Genomic DNA, 18993 nt, shown 5'->3' on the forward strand with positions numbered 1-18993 from the left:
GAGAAGAGATATCTGGGAGGTCAGTACTTTCTAAAAAATTAATGTCATATGAACATAAAAGTGATTTTGTTTTGTGTATTTGAGGCACAGAGAATAATTCAACATTTATGGAGCCTAGACAGCAGCCAGCATCTTCTGGTCCAGGCTCTGTCTATCCACCAGGGGATCAGAGTTCTGTACATGCAGATAATGAAACTCTGGATTAACCACTGGAAATGTCTGCTACAAAAAATGTACCAAGGTGAACCACTATACCCAAATTTGTATAACCAACTATTCTTTAAAGGGAAAAAAGTTTCAGAGTCAGCAAATTTAGCAAGTCAATTTACATGGGAGCAGGCATGATAAAGAATTAACTTCTAATGGCTAAGATGACTCTTTCCTCAGCAGATTACATTCAGAGAATCATTAGTGAATTTACAAACATATAGGATATGTTAGCACTTTAATCTGCTCTGGCTTCAATCATTCTTTCTTATATACAATTCCCTCCAGATTTTTTTTCCTGTGAAGAGATCTTATACAATTCCTGGCTCAAATCATGTAGCTTTAGCAGTTTAGCATCATTGCAGCATCTTAGCTGAGTGACTGACCAACAGAGAACATACCAGTATAAAGAGTTCTAATACCTCTAATTCTCCTCTTACCTTCTGCACACTGTGCCTATTTGGCATGATTGCAATGCTTCCCATTTTTGTAATGGTTGAATCTGAAAGGGAAGTGGGCCCTGGGATGCCTTAGTGCAAAGCCATTTTCAAAGATTTAAAAGCTTTTCCCTTAAAGTCACAAAATGTTCTGAAAGCTTCTGACCACTTGACTCTCTTCTATCCGACATAGATCTGCCAAGTTGCCGTCTCATTAGCCCCATAGACATTGAAAAATATCTGTCTTTAATCATTAAGATGTTCTCTATTGCTTCAAATGATTCTACCGCTCCTATAAAAGCTAAAGTTATTTTCACTTGAGAAGGTCCAAGCAAGCGAGTTCCTTTGCCAAAAGGATAACGTCCATCAGTAAAAATTACATAAAAGCGATAGTTTGCATTCAAAATATGTCTTAGTGTATATAAATAAAATGTAAGGAACTCCTATGTACATTGGTCTCCTTTGCTGGGAAAAAAGGAGCTTTAGCAGTTGCCACAATCTTGATGACATTACAGCTGTTACACTCTGGGTGAGAGTAGAAAGCTCAGCTCATTGCTGGGATGACAGTCACGAAGCCACACCCTTTGGTCTGTGGCTACTGCTGTAATTTCCAAAATCTATCATAGGGTAAAGTGCTTTTTAGTTTCTCAGACTGCTTAAATCTTTGCTCAACATTGGCTACACTGGGTACAATTACCATCTACTGAGAGGGCTCCTCCAACTGCTCTGGGCTTCTATAGGGTAGCAGGGGCTTTTTGGTAAATGTATTCATCATCAAGGATCAGCAGATTCTGTAGGACTGTAGATCTCCATGACCACACAAAGTTTAAAGCAGTTTTCTAACTGTGATGGCGAAAAGTAAGCAACAGAAAATAATCCTTCCCTCACATACTGAGTGTCCTCTTCTTTTGCATCATCTTTACTTTCCGATCTTTGGTCCTCAACTCAACATAAAGAAGTTAGTCAACTCATCCCTTATTTCTGTCTACCCCCTCACTAGATGGTGAGATCCTTTCTTGAGCACAGAGGAATGTTTTCATGCATAGTCCCTTCCCATCCCTGATATTCTTCCCCTCTCACCCAGCAAATACAGGAGTCCCATCACTGTGAGAGTTCAAGACACGCTGGACAAATGGACAGATAGATGGATGGGTCTCTGGATGCCCAGGTCTTCCCCTGAGAGTGTCTATTGGACTCGTACTTTACTGAAGTGACTACCACAGCTTATTTAATCCACACAGCTGCCTCATAAGTCCAAACTTACTTCTTCAGAGTTTAAAGGATTCTGTCAAAGCAGGTCCTATGCCATGTTACAAGAGAAAAGTTAAAAAAAAGTCAAGTCACTTAGTCGTGTCCAACTCTTTGGGACCCGTGGACTGTAGCCTACCAGGTTCCTCTGTCCATGGGATTCTCCAGGCAAGAATACTGGAGTGGGTTGCCAATTCCTTCTCCAGGGGATCTTCCCAACCCCGGGATCGAACCGAGGTCTCCTGCCTTACAGGCAGACACTTTGCCCTCTGAGCCACCAGGGAAGGCAGATCATATTTTGCCACGAAGAAAAAACTCTTTATAGAATCTGGAAGGTATCACAGAGAACATGATTTTCCTGTTTCCCATGATTTATAGATGAGAAAAGGAAAGGTGAAATAGTCTACTTGAGCTTATTTTGCTGGTTAGACATAAAGCAATGACTAGAACCCAGGCTTCTTCACTTCCAGCCCAGGGGTCTTCCCAGTGCACAATAGGGACCACACTTATGAACAAGACAAAGCAAGGCCACATCATGAGTGTCTCCAACAACTCACTACAGGCTAGAATGGACAGGTGCTTGACCATGACTCCTGGATGCCAGCCAAAGCTCTGGGCAGGAGGACAGGGCACCTTGAATTTATATTTGCTTAAAAGGCTACAGGATGTTTACCCAAAATGTGGAGCAGATGCTGCATCTTTCTGTCAGCTGGTTATGATGCTGAGACTGAAATTCTATGTGGCCACATCTTATGTAGCACTTCAGTTGTGTTTTGTGCCCACTCAAAGAAAAATTTTAAAAACAAAACCAAATAATAACCCTAAGAAAAACTTGAGATTTGGGAAAATCTAGGTATTACTGAAACCATGCTAGATATTCCTTAATTATAACATAAGCACAAGTTTTAACACAGTGGGGTGTTTGAAATAAAGCGAGCAATGGTACAGAAAAGCATTGAGAAGAATTACTGCCTATGTTAATGAAAGGCATTGCCTTTATTACCTAAATTAATAGTGAGGTTGTATTGGTTTATGTTGTTGGTCACTCAACATTATCACCCACAGATGGAGTAGTTTGTATAATCTGAGAGGCAAATAGGAAACTCTGCCAGCCTACAAGCTAACTTATTGCAGCATAAGAAGTAACTCCCTTGCATTTAAAAGGCTGACCTTAAAAGCGCAAATAATTTGGAAGTTATGTCAGAAAATTACATAATTATACCATCAGAGTTTATAACTTAGTGAACACACCTTTAATGAGATGGCAAAAAAAAAAAACCTGCCAATTGTCTCATTGGTAGAGTAGGCTTCTTGCTGCTCTGGGCATGCCTGACGTCTCCAGCTCAGTGAATTCCACACTGGGTAATATAGAACAACACACTCTTTCTTTTCCCAGGTAACTCTTAAGATGCTTCCAGTTATAAGTAAAAGGATGATACCTAACTCAAAGAGCTTTTTGCTCTGTTCATCTCAGATTTTGGTCTTTGTAACCAAAAAGTGAAGAGGGTACGCAAGCATCTTGTCCCTGTCCTATCCCTGAGTAAAGTCAAGAGTTGGCTCTTACTAGGCCAAATTCCAATACATGACCTTCCCTAAACCAATTACTGTGGCCCCAGAGGATGGACTGTTCTGATTGGCTAGAACTAACTGGGGCCACACCTAGAATCAAGGTGATATTACTACAGGGGGGCAGAGATAGGGGGGGCAGAGATAGATGTTTGCTCCCATGACCACCACAGAGTGCACCTTATTCCATGTTGTTAAGAGACAGGAGTTTTCATGGTAGATGGGGAATAGGAGAAAAGATAGTCAGTTTAGAACCTGGGGCAGTGCCTGAAGAGGAAGGCTATCCTCAGGCTCTAAAATGGGAGTTCTATAGTGCTGGGTTAATGCATCTCTCAGTGGCAGAAGAAGGGTAGGTAGTTGAGAAGGGTTCAGAAAAATATTTGACAAGGGCATGCATTTTCTTAAAGCACAAATGCAATAATTTATAGAAATGTTCGGTAAATCTCTTGCTCGAAGTTATCAGGCGTGGATGACAAGTAACAAAACATTCACATTTCTCATTTCTTTTCTCTTTCCATATGAACACAGATCAAATTCAATAACAATAGGATTCTATAAGCTATTCACAGCCTTCTGGGTGGGAAAAAAGCATATAGAAAGAGAATTAAGTTCCTTTCAACCTACTGACAGCACTCTGATGCTTATTTTACTCTTCAGATATAACTGTTTAAGATCACAGTCATAATCTTCCTTAAAACTAGAGGTTCATTTGTTTGTTTTGTGTCAAAAATCTTAAATGTTGAGTCTTAAAATTATTCTTCCTTTCTTTCTTTTTGTCCTGAAAGGTCATCATGTATTCCTTCTCAAGTCTTTCTACGGTGAATCTCTTAATATACCATAACGTGATAGCATTTTTATGAGGTTAATTCAGTGTAATAAATGCTGCTGACAGAAATTAGCAGCACAGAATACTAACAAGTGCACTGCATTTGGAAAATGCAAAACCTAGAATTCTACTATTAACTGTGAACTTTGGTCAAGTCATTCATTTCTTGGGGCTTCGGTAGTGATTTCTGTCCAAGATGAGGTAAGAATTAAGACCTTACTGTCAAAAAGCAGAGAGGTGAACAAGATGATTTCTTGATTCCCTCTCAGAATGAAAATATCTATTATTCTTGGGGGAAAAGTCAACAAATGACACTTGCGAATGACATGGTAATAATCCCATGATATTTTGAAATGTTAGTATTAACATAAGTGGGCTATTGCTGTATTCATTGACGGTAAACAAATATGACCGCAAGGTAAGTTAGTAAAAGGGCAGCTTTCATTTTGAGATTTTGTGTCCTGTGTCTCAATCAATCATTCTTCAATTTAGAGATCAGTTTTAGCTGTAAGTTTTTTGTGATGTGTCAGTCTATGAGATAAAAAAAGGCAGTTGTTACCAGGACCAAAACTTACACCAAATTGACGACTTCTCCACTACTCTATAAATGCACTGAATATTTAAAACTAATATGTTAGAGGACATTACTATTAGCTTGATTACTCTTTCTAGAAACCTGCTTTTGTATTTAACTGTTTCCTTCATAGTCCTAAAACAAGTATTAGGACCTATTGTAGCAGCCAGTTTCAAGCAGATTATTTTTTTTATTAATAACAAATTTGAATAGAAAGTCTTTTACTGGAGAGGGCTGAGGGCAATGGACCTAAATAAGTGTGTGTCAGAAAGTTGTAGGGATTCACTGGTGAGACTTGTGGATTGCTTTAAAAGGCCACCAAAAATGCCTGCACTAAAAGCTAATTTATAACACGTGTGGTGGTGGTGGTGCACAGTCGCTCAGTCGTGTCTGACTCTTAACCCCACAGAGGCTCCTCTGTCCCTGGAATTTTCCAGACAAGAATACTGGAGTGGTTTGGAATGTTCTCCTCCAGAAGATCTTACAGACCCAGGGATTGAACCTGCGTCTCTTGCATCTCCTAATTGGCAGGTAGATTCCTTATCACTTTGCCACCTGGGGGGCCCCATAAAACGTGTCAGTTCAGTTCAGTTCAGTCGCTCAGTCGTGTCCGACTCTTTGCGACCCCATGAACTGCAGCACGCCAGGCCTCCCTGTCCATCACCAACTCCCAGAGTCTACTCAAACTCACGGCCATCGAGTCGGTGATGCCATCCACCCATCCCATCCTCTGTCGTCCCCTTCTCCTCCTGTCCCCAATCCCTCCCAGCATGGTGTACATGTAGATAAACATTCATTCATATATGCATGCATTATTCATATACACTGAATACTCATTATGTGCCAGGTGCCGTGTTAGGAACTGCTTACAGAAGAATGAATAAAAAAAAAAAAAAAGAAGAATGAATAAATGGAGGCTTCCCCTGGCTTCATGGGGCTATGAGCAAATGTCAATGACAGCACAAAGGAGGAAATGAGTATTCTACCCAGAGGAGCCTGAGAGGACTTCACAGACTTGGGTGGTATCTACCATATATCTATGATGGCTCAGTGGGTGACATTTCCCAGGAAACAGTGCCGAGCTGGAAGATAAGAAAACAGAGTACATAATATAGGGGGTAACCTAATTTTAAGGAGCTAGTGGAAAAAGAGAGCTAAGGAAAAAATGGTGAACAGTATGGAAATGCCAGACTATCACATGACAAATACATAACATTTTATTTACAGAATAAATCCCTGGCCTACAGAAAGCATGGCACAAATGATGTCAAAGGAGATTGAAAAGCTAAGGGACACTATAGTACCTATAACTTTCTAGGCAATTAAGATAATCTAGCCATGGCATTCTCCAGGTAAGAATACTGGAGTGAGCAGCCATTCCCTTCTCCAGGGGATCTTTCTGACCCATGGATCAAATCCAGGTCTCCTGCATTACAGGCAGATTCTTTACCATCTGAGCCACCAGGAAAGCCCAAAAACTATGGGAGAGATATATAGGCCAAACAGCCTCTATCTTGGAAGGAAAAGGGAACACAATTTCTTTCTTTTACCTCCACACTATGATATCAATCTTTGGGTCTCCTACCTTTCATTAGCCTCAGGTCACACTGCACACAAGTAAATCACCTTACGCTCATTTGGCCCATGAGAGAGGAAATCTGCATATTTTCTCATTTATAGCTCTACACTCTCCCCTGCAGAAGAAGAACCCATGTAATTTTATTCAAAATAGGGGAAGAAATAAATCCACTTCTGCTGAAACTTCACTTTGAATGATAATAATTATATAATATCTCAGCAAGGTGTATTATTTTTGTTACATTCATGTAAAGTTGATATTCATAATCTGAGTAGTAAGCATCCTTTGTAAATACCCTTGCTTCTAGCTGCATCCTCATAAAGCCATTTTAATGCATTTCCCCAGGGCTCTAGGCAAACAATACAACTCATGCTTTTGATAGGGCTATGAAAACAGGAACAAATTATGCTGTATAAAACCAGAGGGCAAAGTGAAAAGCAGGAGAATGAAAATAAATACTCAGTTGTATAACCATCAAGGTGTTTATGTTTTGCTGTGTTATCTTTTAATCTTTGACTTATCTATTTAGAGACGAGGGCTGCCTATAAGATTGATTTATTCTTTCATTATTTTTATTAATGCACAAAGTATTTTCCATTTTTATCCTTCTGCTACAGGGAATGTTGAAGGTAACCTTGAATTGTGTTCTGTCCTTTAAGGAGAGATAGGGAACTTCCTGTGAAGGTTTTGTAAGTGAAAATAACCAATCTTGTCTGGTAGCTTGAACAGTCTTTAAAAATCCACATGTACACGATGCTAGACCTTACTATACCTAACTCACATAAGCCCCTCACACATCTCATTCTCGGTCCACCGCTTCCTTTCTTCTGCTTGCTGCTTGGGCTTCTGTAGCATCAGGTAGCACTCTTTCGAGCTGTAAGTCACTCCTTGGAGCTTCCTGACCGTGTACTTTTCTTCCTCCCTCCTGAACCTAGTTCAGCTCCAGAGTGAGATGTTTGGTCTCCCCAGGTACCCTAAACTCAACATCTGCAGAACAGACCATATCCTTCCATCCACCACTTCCACCAAGCAACCAATTCTGCGTCTCATTGGCAACCATATTTCAAACCTCAGATATCCAACTTTCTCACTGAAAAAATTCTGAAGCCTGCCTGATAATGGATGGCATCCTAAAAATACTGTTGCAGGGCAGAAGTCTTTGAAAGATGATTTTTGAATAGAAGAATTTAGTCCTAAATGGCCATATGGCTGAAGAGGCTTACCTTGCATATCTCTGTATATGAAGTAGATATATTCCTCAAAAACAGACTCTAAACTACAGGATAAAATACTCCCATTCTCCTGTTAACTTACTTGAAAAAATAAAGTCACATCCAATGGTACATCAAAGTCATTCTAAGTATATTTCTAATGCAAAACCAATTTTAAAATTAAATGTTAACATCCCAGGAAAAGTCAGAAGATAAAAATACTTAAACTAAATATACGATGATCAGCAGATGAGGAAGGGGAAGTAACACATCTTAAGCTTTCATGATTTGACTTCAGTTTCTCACCTGCTTACAAACCACATTTCCACTTCCAATTTTAGTAATTACTTTGTGCTCTGATTTTGCACTGTCTGCTATCATTGCCATTTGGCTTTCCTCAGACTATTTTGACCTCAGTTAATCAATCAATCTATCAATCATTCAATATCTTTACAAAATCTCAACAGCTAATCAGGGCATTATACAAGAGGCCCAAATCAATCCAAGAAACTCTTAACTACTCCCACGCTCAAGATGTATTTTAGAATCTTAAAGAGATAAGTTATAAACACATTCACATCTAGCATCCCAGCCCACACATGCAGATGCTCAATAAATGTCTATTACATAATAGACATTTTATTGACAGATAATGACAGCAGTACACTAATGCTAACAATAAAATACATCATATGACAATGTCACATGAGCAGTGCAGATCTCAAGAACTGTTGGCTTTCATAAGAGGGAGACATGTCTATAGGCTGACCGTATCTGTGGGTACCTGGGCTCAAAGGTGAAATCTATGACAGCCCATACATACAGTTTGTTTTTGCTCATTTGGAGAAAGCATCCTTTCGTATAGGTAGATGCACCCCTAGACTGTGCTCTTACCAAACAAAGCATACGCTGCATTTTAGCCCCTTTTCCACACACTCATCCAGATGGTTTTGTTAAGTAAGCATCCTGAACAACTGACTATTCACGGCAGCACCGAGAAGAGGACAATAGGTACCTGAGAAACAATACTTCTCCTTGATTCAATTTGCTTTTCCAAATCCCTCTTCCCTTCTCGCAATGGACATAATCCTTGTGTACTTAAAAATGTTAGTGTTAGTCTCTTCATGTCTGGGTCTGTCTCACTCATGATGTAGCAACATGCTTTGAAAGTTATTTCCACTTTGAAGTCATGTTTTGCCCCCCACTTTCTTCCTGATTGACTTTAAAAATCATTGCTGTCTCTCCAAGGAGAATATAAAATCATTGTAAAATATGGATTAAAACAGGCACTTCATATCCAATAATTCACCATCTGCGTAAGTATTCATTATTATCTCCTTTAATCTTTTCAGCCAACTAAGAGGTAAGTATGACCAGGAGTCCCAATTTACAAAAGAGAAAAGTGAGACCTGAGAATTTCTGTGACAATTCAGGTTCTTGCAGGAGCTAATGGGGATTGGACATGAATCTTAGGATTCTGAACCTGAATTCCTGAAGGTACAGTCCATGAGAGTAGACCCTGTGTATGTCTCCTCTACTTTCAAAGTCTTACGTCCTGAAATATTTATCAAATTCATATGTATTAAAAAGGCAATACATTTAATGCTTATTTTTTAGCCCCTACTATTTGGCAGTTATTATTTTAGACACTAGAGATATAGCTGTAAGCAAAATCAATAAAAAACCCTTAACCCTCCAGAAGGGAAGATAATAAACAAATTAGCAAGTAAATTATCTGGTGTGCTGGATGTTGACAGATGTTATGGAGATAAATCAGAAAAGAAGGAAAGAGAATATGGGATGGGAGGAGGGAGGTGGAGATGGTAGGAGACTTGCTATTTAAATAAGGTGGTCAAGAAATGTTTTAACAGTTGCCTGATACTTGAACAAAGACCTGAAGGAGGAGAGAAGCAAAATACATCAGGTCGGAGCTTGTCCTGCAGAGGGAACAACCAAATCTAAAACCCTGATGAAAACAACTCATTGAGGATTTCACTTTGCATGTCTGAGTAACAGCAAAGGAATTACTTTTGCTAGAAAGAAACAAAGAGCAAGAAAGAGAGATAGGAAGATAAAAGGAAAGGGTGAGACACACTTTAGACCACTGTTAGGACTTTGCCTTCCACCTCCAACGTGATGTGAAGCCACTCGAGATTTCAGCAGAACAGTGACAGAATCTCCTTTCCATTGAAACAGGGTCAATCTAGACACATGCTTACAATAGACTCTTGAGCAAGAATGAAAGTAGAAAGATTAGTGTGGAAGAGTAATCATGACAACAGCTTTGACACACTTGGAGACAAAGTTGAGAGAGTTTGCAGATAAATTGGATGTGGAATGGGGGCAAAGGGAGAGACAGAGAGAGAGGAGTCAAGGACGACCATGGAACAAATGTTCAGCCTTGCTCTTTACTATACTTCACCTGCTCTTAATAATGACAACACTTCTATAGTGTTGTAGTTTATAAAATAATTTTCTATACATTATTTTATTGAACTGTGAGCCGGGTTCTCAATATGTATCACCTCCTCCCAATTGAGGTTTATAAGTTTCCGGATTTTTTTGTAATTAATTAAGTTGGTTTCTTTAATTAATAATTTTAAATGAATAAAAAGAATAAAAATTAAAATAGGGAAACCTCAGGAGACTGATCTACATTGAAACATATGATTCAGATATTTCCAAAGTTGAATAAAAGATTCAAAAATTTATAGATACAAAACTGCTTAATGTTTTGTTAATAACCTGTCATATTTTTCTGAAAGTTTTTCATATCATAAAGAGCTCATATATTTTAATTTCTTTCCACAGAAAGACTGAATAGTGTTTTTCGAGGATTGTAATCAAGAGTATTCTTATGTTTTTGAGAAGTTGGATACTTGGGTTTCACATTATGGTTTTACATTTACTTTTATTGTCTAAATGATTTACTTAGCTTATCTATTTCAAACAATGCTTACAAGGAAAAGTTAATGTATTGTTTTAGACTATTACCTAATTTATGTCCATAAGATTTTGAAAATATTCCTGGAGTCACTGACCTAGAAAGAACTTTGGTGCGTACTTGATTCAGCGTTTCTCAATTATTCCTCAATTACTTTTAATCCACAGTATTTTTAACATTACAATACTTTTTAGTATTACAAGACTACCTGAGTCATGATAACGTGTCCTTGAATATGTGGATTTTTCAGGAATAGGCCTAATAGGAATATATTTTTTAAAGTCTGGAGAACTAGAAGAGGGTTACCAAGAAAATTAAATGAGTTCATACACATTTATTGTTTTAAACATCAACTAGCCTTACCCAGAACTGAGTCTTTCTATAATTTGGGGAGTGATCAACTAATCCCTGTTTCCTAGAATTTTCCCCTTTTGCTTTGAAACTCCCAGTATCCTGGGAACCCTCTCAGTTTCAGACAAACTGGGACAGTTGATCATCCTCTTCCAGAGACTTCTCCTCCCATCCCCATGATCACTGTTCTAACCAAACTTCTTTGTTTCTCAAAATCACAGAGTTTGCCCTAGATCCTGGGTCTTTTTACTCAAAAAGAAACCCACAGACAATGAGAGTTTAATGATAGGGAATGTTCAGTGGATAAACACTTTGTGTCGCCTCTTCTACTTTCAAACTGCATACGTAGGGGTGGTTTGTATGTTTGTGAGCGTGTAAATTGCATTTCCATCCAATATATGCTCTTAAAAACAATAAAGTCAAAATGGAATTATATCATAGGTCACCAATACCATCCTGTCTTCACTAGTGTAGCCTCACAATGTTAAAACTGGATGGTATGATTCCACCAACTATGATCTCCTTTTTCAAAATTATTTACCCTTTCTTATGAATTTTAGAATCAGCTTATCTATATTTATGAAAAATCTTTCCAGCTTTAATTCACTATTCTTTCCCTAGTTCCCTAAATCAGAAGGTTAGAATGTGGACTTAAGATAGCTTTTTTCTCTGTTATAAATGCTTAATATCCTAAATTTCCTTTTCAGCACGACTTTAGCTACATCCTACAAAATTTTAGTATTTTCATTTTAATTCAGTTTGTAATATTTTATAATTTCCCTTGAGATTTCTTTCACCCTTGGATTATTCTGAAATGTATTATTTAACTTTCATGTGTTTGGAGATATCCTTGTTACCTTTCTTTTATTGTTTTAATCCCATTAGAATCTGAGAACACAGTTGGTGTGACTTAAACTTCTTTTACATTCCTTACGTTTTACTTTATGATCCGAGTCATGGTCTATGTTGGTGGATGCTCCACATATGCACTTAAAATACGCACTCTGATATTTTTGAGTAGTGTCTGTAAATGTCGATTATATAAAATAGGTTGACGGTGTTATTCAGTTCTTCTACATTCTTGCTGATTTTTTTTGTATACTGATTCTATTACTGAGAAAGGTGTGCTGAAACCTCCAACCATGGTCCTGGGTTTGTTTATTCCTCCTTTCAGTTTTGTCAGTTTTCCTCTCTTGCATTTTGACTATCTCCTAGGGGCAAACAGGTTTGGAATTGTCTTACTAGATAATTGATTATCTATTATGCATTACCTCCCTTTGTCTGGAGGACAGGATGAGATACGATTGTAACCAGTGAAGACCTCATCGGTATTCTTAAAAGTCACAGTTCTCTCTACCTATCAAAAAGGAAAGATCATTCTCCATGGAGTTTTAGCTCCTAGCATTTCCTGTAACTAGCACTGCCATTTCTGACCCACATAATAGAGAAAAAAAGAGAGAGAGAGAGAGATGGATTTCTTCAATATGAAAGGAATTTTCTTTTTCATTTCTTTTCTTAAGCCACAGCTAGGGGGCTTTCCTGGCCCTCTCTGTCTGTACCATTGTTAACTTCTGGTTTCCCAGTTGCTTTTTCTTTAGGACAGAAATTAACAGAGTGAGAAAAACTAGTTAATTCACCAATTTGGTGGTCCTTCAAATTCTGATGTTCTTCCCTATCTGCCTGTTGCTATTTCCTTTTCACAGTACTCAAAAAGCTCTTCCCTGCATTTTGCCCATGATTTATGGTTGTACTCAGGACAACTCGGTAGGTATGATAGGAAAAAGTGTGCTTAGTCCATGTTACCTGGAACCAGAGCCCTATAGGTTTCCTTTACAATTACATAATGTACTCCTGGAAGGCAAGGCCAACATGTTAGTCCCCTCTTAATCATTCTGGTATCTACTAGTACCTGGGATGTAATAGTGTTCTCTGTAATATGTGTTGAATTTTTAAAAAGTAACATTTCATTAATGGTAAATGATGTAGAGTCTAGAATATCAGGCAAATGCCAATTCAAATTAAAATTTCTTGGTAAAATTATTATTTTTTAAAAAAAAAACAAACTGACTAACACAGCAGCCAATAAATGTGGCCACAATAAATGGGGCCAATACATTTATTTATTCAAAATGTAAAGTAACTCTTCTTACCTAATGAAAAGAAGGACAGACTTCCCACAATCTTGGAAGACTGCATAAGGGTCTAAATATGGAAGACTGACTCTAAGAACTCACTAACATGATTTCGAATGCATAGAGCAATGGTTTTGTCAGAAAGGGAAAAAAATATTATATCAGAAAAGAAATGATATTAACGGCTGATATCACTGGTTAGAGGGCTTCCCCAGTGGCTCAGCAGTAAAGAATCCACCTGCAATGCAGGAGCCACAGGAGATGCAGGTTCAATCTCTGAGTCAGGAAGATCCCATGCAGGAGGGAATGGCAATCCACTCCAGTATTCTTGACTGGAGAATCCCATGGACAGAAGAGTCTGCAAGCTACAGTCCATAGCGTCGCAAAGAGTTGGACATGACTGAAGCAACTTAGCACACATGCACGCACGCATCACTGGTTAGAAGAGAAGAGTCATGTTAAATCAGCTTACCATAAAGCTGAAAATGCATTCTTATTAAGTATTATAGAAGAACACGTCATCTTAAATGTGGGTTAACTATTGCCTAGCCAAGTCGATCAGGTTGGAAACTTTCTGATTATATAAGAGGCTACATCATGAAAAGCTGGCCAATTCTGTATGATTACTTCTATTAGGGTGTCATTCAGTAAAGAGTTTTTATAGTGAATCATTTAGAAGCAAACTAAAGTTTACTAAACATGACAATCATATGGGACATTTTAAAGTGTCTAAAACTAAAGTACTGACATAGCTTCATAAATTCCTAGTTACCTAGTACACATTATTATTTATGTCTCTGATGACATTGTTATTTATCTGAATATATATATACTGAGCTTACAGAATAATTCAGAAGTGGTTTCTTTTAAATTGAATAATCAATAATTATTCATTTGTATGCTCACTCGAAGTTCCAGATGACACTATGAAGAAACACTAATATATAAAATGAATTAAACATACTGTTCCTGAAACTGTCTATTCATGTATTCATATATTCAATAATTTTAAGTACCAACACATGTAACAAGAAAAGTTTGAGATAAATATATAGTTCCTTTTAGGATAAAAATAAAACCAAACTATGTTCTTGAACCCATCTCTAGGAGTATAGGTCACCTTCCCACAAGTGAGGTGTGCAAAATGCAAAATACTCTCACCCTTCTCGAGGATGATCATCTTGTAAAGAAGGCCCACATATCAGTCATACCAGCTCATCCAACAAGGTTTTGCAATTCACTCTCCCTCAGATTAAATAGGAAAGTAAGATTACACACGCATGTGTGTGCATGTGTATGAGCATGGGTGTTCAAGCACGCACATCACCCAACCCCTCCACTGAATAATAGATGCCACATCAAAGTTCAGCTTTGTTATATAGCTCTCATTACCAGGCACTTTCATTCATACATACATATATATATATATATATATATATATATATTTAATTTTTTTTTGGTCAGACCAAATGCAAGGAAGATTACATAGGGGGGAAATAAAATTAGGGGTGAGGTTTGGTGGTTTGGAGGCCCAGAATCATTATTTTTTCATGCTGGTTGCATGAGAGATTTAACTGCAATTTCAAGTTTAAAGTACAGTGGTATAAATTACATAACAGAAATTTGATATTAAATGAAACTTAATGAAACATAGAGAAAGACACTGTTATAGCTCAAACTCCTTATCTTATAAATAACAAAAAGAAAACCCTCACCCTACCTAGAGATTAATTAAAATAACCTTAAATTAAAATAACCTAACAAAATTAGGAAAAAAAAATAGTGTGCTGAATCTAAGTGGATTTGTTGAGTGATGGAAGAATAGCATTAGAAGCAGGTTGGGTTTAAATTCCTACTGTGTTACCTCACCAGCATCTCTTCTTCTTCACAGAGAAATTAAGGATAATTATACCTCCATCAACTGTTCTAAGGTCTTTGCAAGGTTTAAATGAGAAAGGCAAATAAAGCTATTTTCAACATATATGTCACATAAAAGCACTCAGTAATGCTAATTGCCAAGATAGTGTCTAAGAAAAAAAAAGGAAAGGAAGATGTTGGTAAAAAAAAAAAAAAAAAAGTCAGAATTAAAATATCCCCATTTACAAGAGGATGGAGTGTTAGCACCCTCGTCTCTTACATGTAAGGTGGCCTAGTCCCTTCTGTTTAGAAATAAACGAGTTCAAACTCTATGAAATGCACTGGGAAGCTCAAAAAGAAGTTCCAACCACAAAAATTAAAAAAAAAATTTCCCTTAAAGTTAGGGGAATAAGTGGGCTGGCCCTGGTAAACACGTATTTTCAGAGTCAGCTTTAAGGTTTAGCTGTGGGATTAGCATTCCTATTTGGTGGCAGATGCAAATAAGAAAATAATGGCACAAATCTCTAGAGTTGGGATAGGCGACAGTTCTAGTTCTATTTTTTTCCAATCTCTAAACAGAAGTATGAAAGGCCTCTAAATTATTCCACTTTAAATTACTAATTTCAGAGTTTAAGCCATCAAACTAAGATCTGAACTAAATCCACACACCCCTCCAGAAAGAGATTGCCATTTCAGAAGGGACCGTGTAACAAGGCACTGCCCTGGGAAGTCTCCCTTCCCGGAAACGTCTAGTATTCATCTTTCACAACCACAAAGTATTAGAGAAGTTGCTAGCTTATTCTCTGCAAGACTCTTGGAAGAGTTTGCTGGCACATCGTGTCCTATCTTGAGGTTGCAAAAGGGAAAGGACAGTTTGACAAAGCCATGTCAGGGAAATGTCATTTTTACCAGCAAGCCAAAGGTCAGATTGTAACTTAAGCAGCAGTTGGCTTGTCAAGGGTTAGAATACGCCCTGGTTTCATCTCACAGACAGGGAGAAAAGCAATCCGTTAGCAGTCTTCAAATGGAAAGTTTAAGTCAGGACAAGAAAGAACTCAACTTGTTTTGCCTTTTTTTTTTTTTCTGATTGGTCAGCAGACAGCTTTGTAATTGTTCTGTTGATGACACAGGGTTTTTTTCATATTAGTTTCTTTTTTCTTTTTTTTTTAATGTTAGAAACATTAGATATCTGATTTTGTTTGATGTCCTTTTTTTTCTCTCTCTGGTCTCAAAATACATGGAAACCTAGGCAACTGAAGGTTCACCTGGATGCCAGGAAACTAGCAATCACTACCCACATGTTGATTTTAATGAGTCCAAAGTTCAAATACAACCCAAACAATTTGCATACAAAAAAGCCCATAACTGCTTCCAGAAAGACAACATTACAGCTGACTTGATTTGATTAAGAAGCCATGATTTATGATGCAGGTTCTTTGGAAAACACAGCCATAATTTCAGTGTAACACTTTGGGAGGATTTGAGGGAAAAGAGTTTAGAACTCTGAGACCCACCTCTGGTTCCTAGAATTTGAGTTGACTCCACTTTCAACTTTAACCCCGCTGAAGAAAGCTGTACCTCTGCCTGCTGGTTTATTGTTAGAATTCTCTTTTGGCCTACATGATTTTGCTGTTGTTGTTGTTCCTGCTGTTATTTCATATACTATTAACCTGATTTTGCTTGTCAGCTTAGTATTTAGCAATGTTAAAATATTGCTTAAGTTTGTTGACCTAAATTGTAAAAATACTACATTTCCATTGCAAAGGAAAGACTCTAACCATGCCAAAAAAAAAAAAGCCTACTCCCCAAACAGCAGATCTTAGTTATGTTGAATTCAGTCTCATTTTAACACCTCGTCCTTGTGGAGTGCCATATTACTCCCATGGACTTGAGCAACAGCGTCATACCTACCTCCCTGGGGCCTCTCAGACCCTGGGCTTTTCACTTTCCACACAGCAGCCAGAGTGATCTGTTCGAATCTAAGTCAGATTGTGCTACTGTCTGTGCTCAAACATTCCCATAGCTTCCCACCACATTGGAATGGAATCTAAACAATCCTGAGATGAACAGCCCCTTCCAACTCTCTCTTTGCTCTCTTTCCTCCAGTCACACTCACCTTCTTGCATTTCCCTGATCTCACCCACACTTCCCTGGCCCAGGGTCATTCCCCTTGCTAAACCCCTCACTAGGAACACCTTCCTCAGGTGTCTGCGCAAAGAGGCCCACTTATCCAAAATAGCAATCCCTGACACCCTCTCTTCTCTTATCTTGCTTAATGTTTTCCTAACACCATTCATTATGGAGACTGTATTTCATATTTGTTTGTTCTCTGCCTCCTTCCTGAATATGAATTCTACAAGAGCCAGGACTTGTTTATCCCCTGCACTGGGTTATCCAGCTGAGGAGGAGGCATTAATTATTGACTGAAACTCACTCCACTAAAGTAACCACTGTTAACACTTTAGTGTAGATGCTTCTAGATATTTTCTACCTTCTCACAAGCAGGTTTTCAGAAACAACTGTTTTCAATGACATTGCTTTGAAAATGTCTATGTATATGCATGCATGCATTTTCAAACACTCCATCTCGATTTCCCAGAGCAGAGGTCACCAAGGCCCTCTCTGGCCATTTCACATTAAGTCATTTATCCTTGCCATGATCCACCCTTTCATCTGCCATCTTCCTTAGGACTTGCTCCATCTCCTTTTGATGTCAACTTTGTCAACATTCATTGTCTCTTTTCTGTTTCCTGTTGATATGCTTAGATCTTGGCTTTCTTTTAAGAAAAACAATATATTTTTCCTTAAATCATTTCTCTCTGCTATTGTACCACTTTTCCCCTGTAACTACAAGTGTATCCTACATTTTCGGTCTCCTCTTTCCCACAACTCAATTGCTCCATAAGTACCCCTACACTCTGCTTTCTGCTCATAGGATTCTAATAAAACTGTTTTCCAAGCGCACCAATTACTTTCTATTTGCTAAACCCAAAAGCTTTTCTTAGTATAATTTTCTAGATATCTGATGAGCACCTAAAAATAATTACTATGACAATTCTTTTCTGGCCTCACGGCAGGCATTGCACTCTAAGATGACCATGATTGGGGGAGCCTTACCACACCTCGCTTCTTCAAAACGAATATTCAATTGCCTACAGGTCAGTTCACTCTTTTCCTTGAAAAGTAGTAGAATCTAGCTAATCATATACCAGAACCGTTTGACCCATAATTCCCTAGAACTTGGAAATAGTTCTAGTGTGTCTTATACCCAAAAGGACCAGTAACAAGTTATTGAACTAAACTATACAAACAGCAACTTTCCCACTTCTAATTAAATAGCCTTGTGATAAAGACTGATCTAATTGATCCCTCTAGTTGAAGTCTTTAGGGGTTTTAGACAGGGGTTTCTCTGTCTCCATCCATAAACACTGATGTCCAATAGTAAGCCCTAACTTATATCCTAGCTATTTGGGCCCAGCTTCCTATTTTGTTTCTATTGGCCCTGGTCTGCTGTAGAACTGGGTTTTGATCCATTTCCGGCTTTTGCATATAAGTGGATTCCACTATTACATGAAGTATGCAACCGTCTGGGCTGCCCTGGTGGCTCAGTGGTAAAGAATTCACCTAGCAATGCAGAAGACAGGTTCAATCCCCGGGTCGGGAAAGTCCTCTGGAGAAGGAAATGGCAACTCACTCTAGTTTCTTGTCTGGGAATTCCCATGGACAGAGAAGCCTGGTGGGTCTCTTCTCTGGACAGAGAAGTCCATGGGGTCACAAAAAAGTGGGACACGGCTTAGTGACTAAAGAGCAACAATAACATTCTGGGCTTCACTAAGCTTCTGCTGGCCTCTGGCTTACTCTCCTTTCTTTGTTTCATTTCTATTTTGTTGCCATGTTCAGCATGGACAGCTTCATCCTGTGAGGTCCTCTAACTCCCCTTCAATGCTGATTCTCTGTCAAAAAGACTGAAAACAATTAGAAAGAGTCACATCTATTGTTGCCAGGGATGGTTTCTTGCGTTTTGATGGAAATAGGCAGTGTTACTGCTTTGGGAAACAATC

Source organism: Bos mutus, chromosome 23, assembly GCF_027580195.1.
Source record: "Bos mutus isolate GX-2022 chromosome 23, NWIPB_WYAK_1.1, whole genome shotgun sequence".
Lineage (NCBI taxonomy): Eukaryota > Metazoa > Chordata > Mammalia > Artiodactyla > Bovidae > Bos > Bos mutus.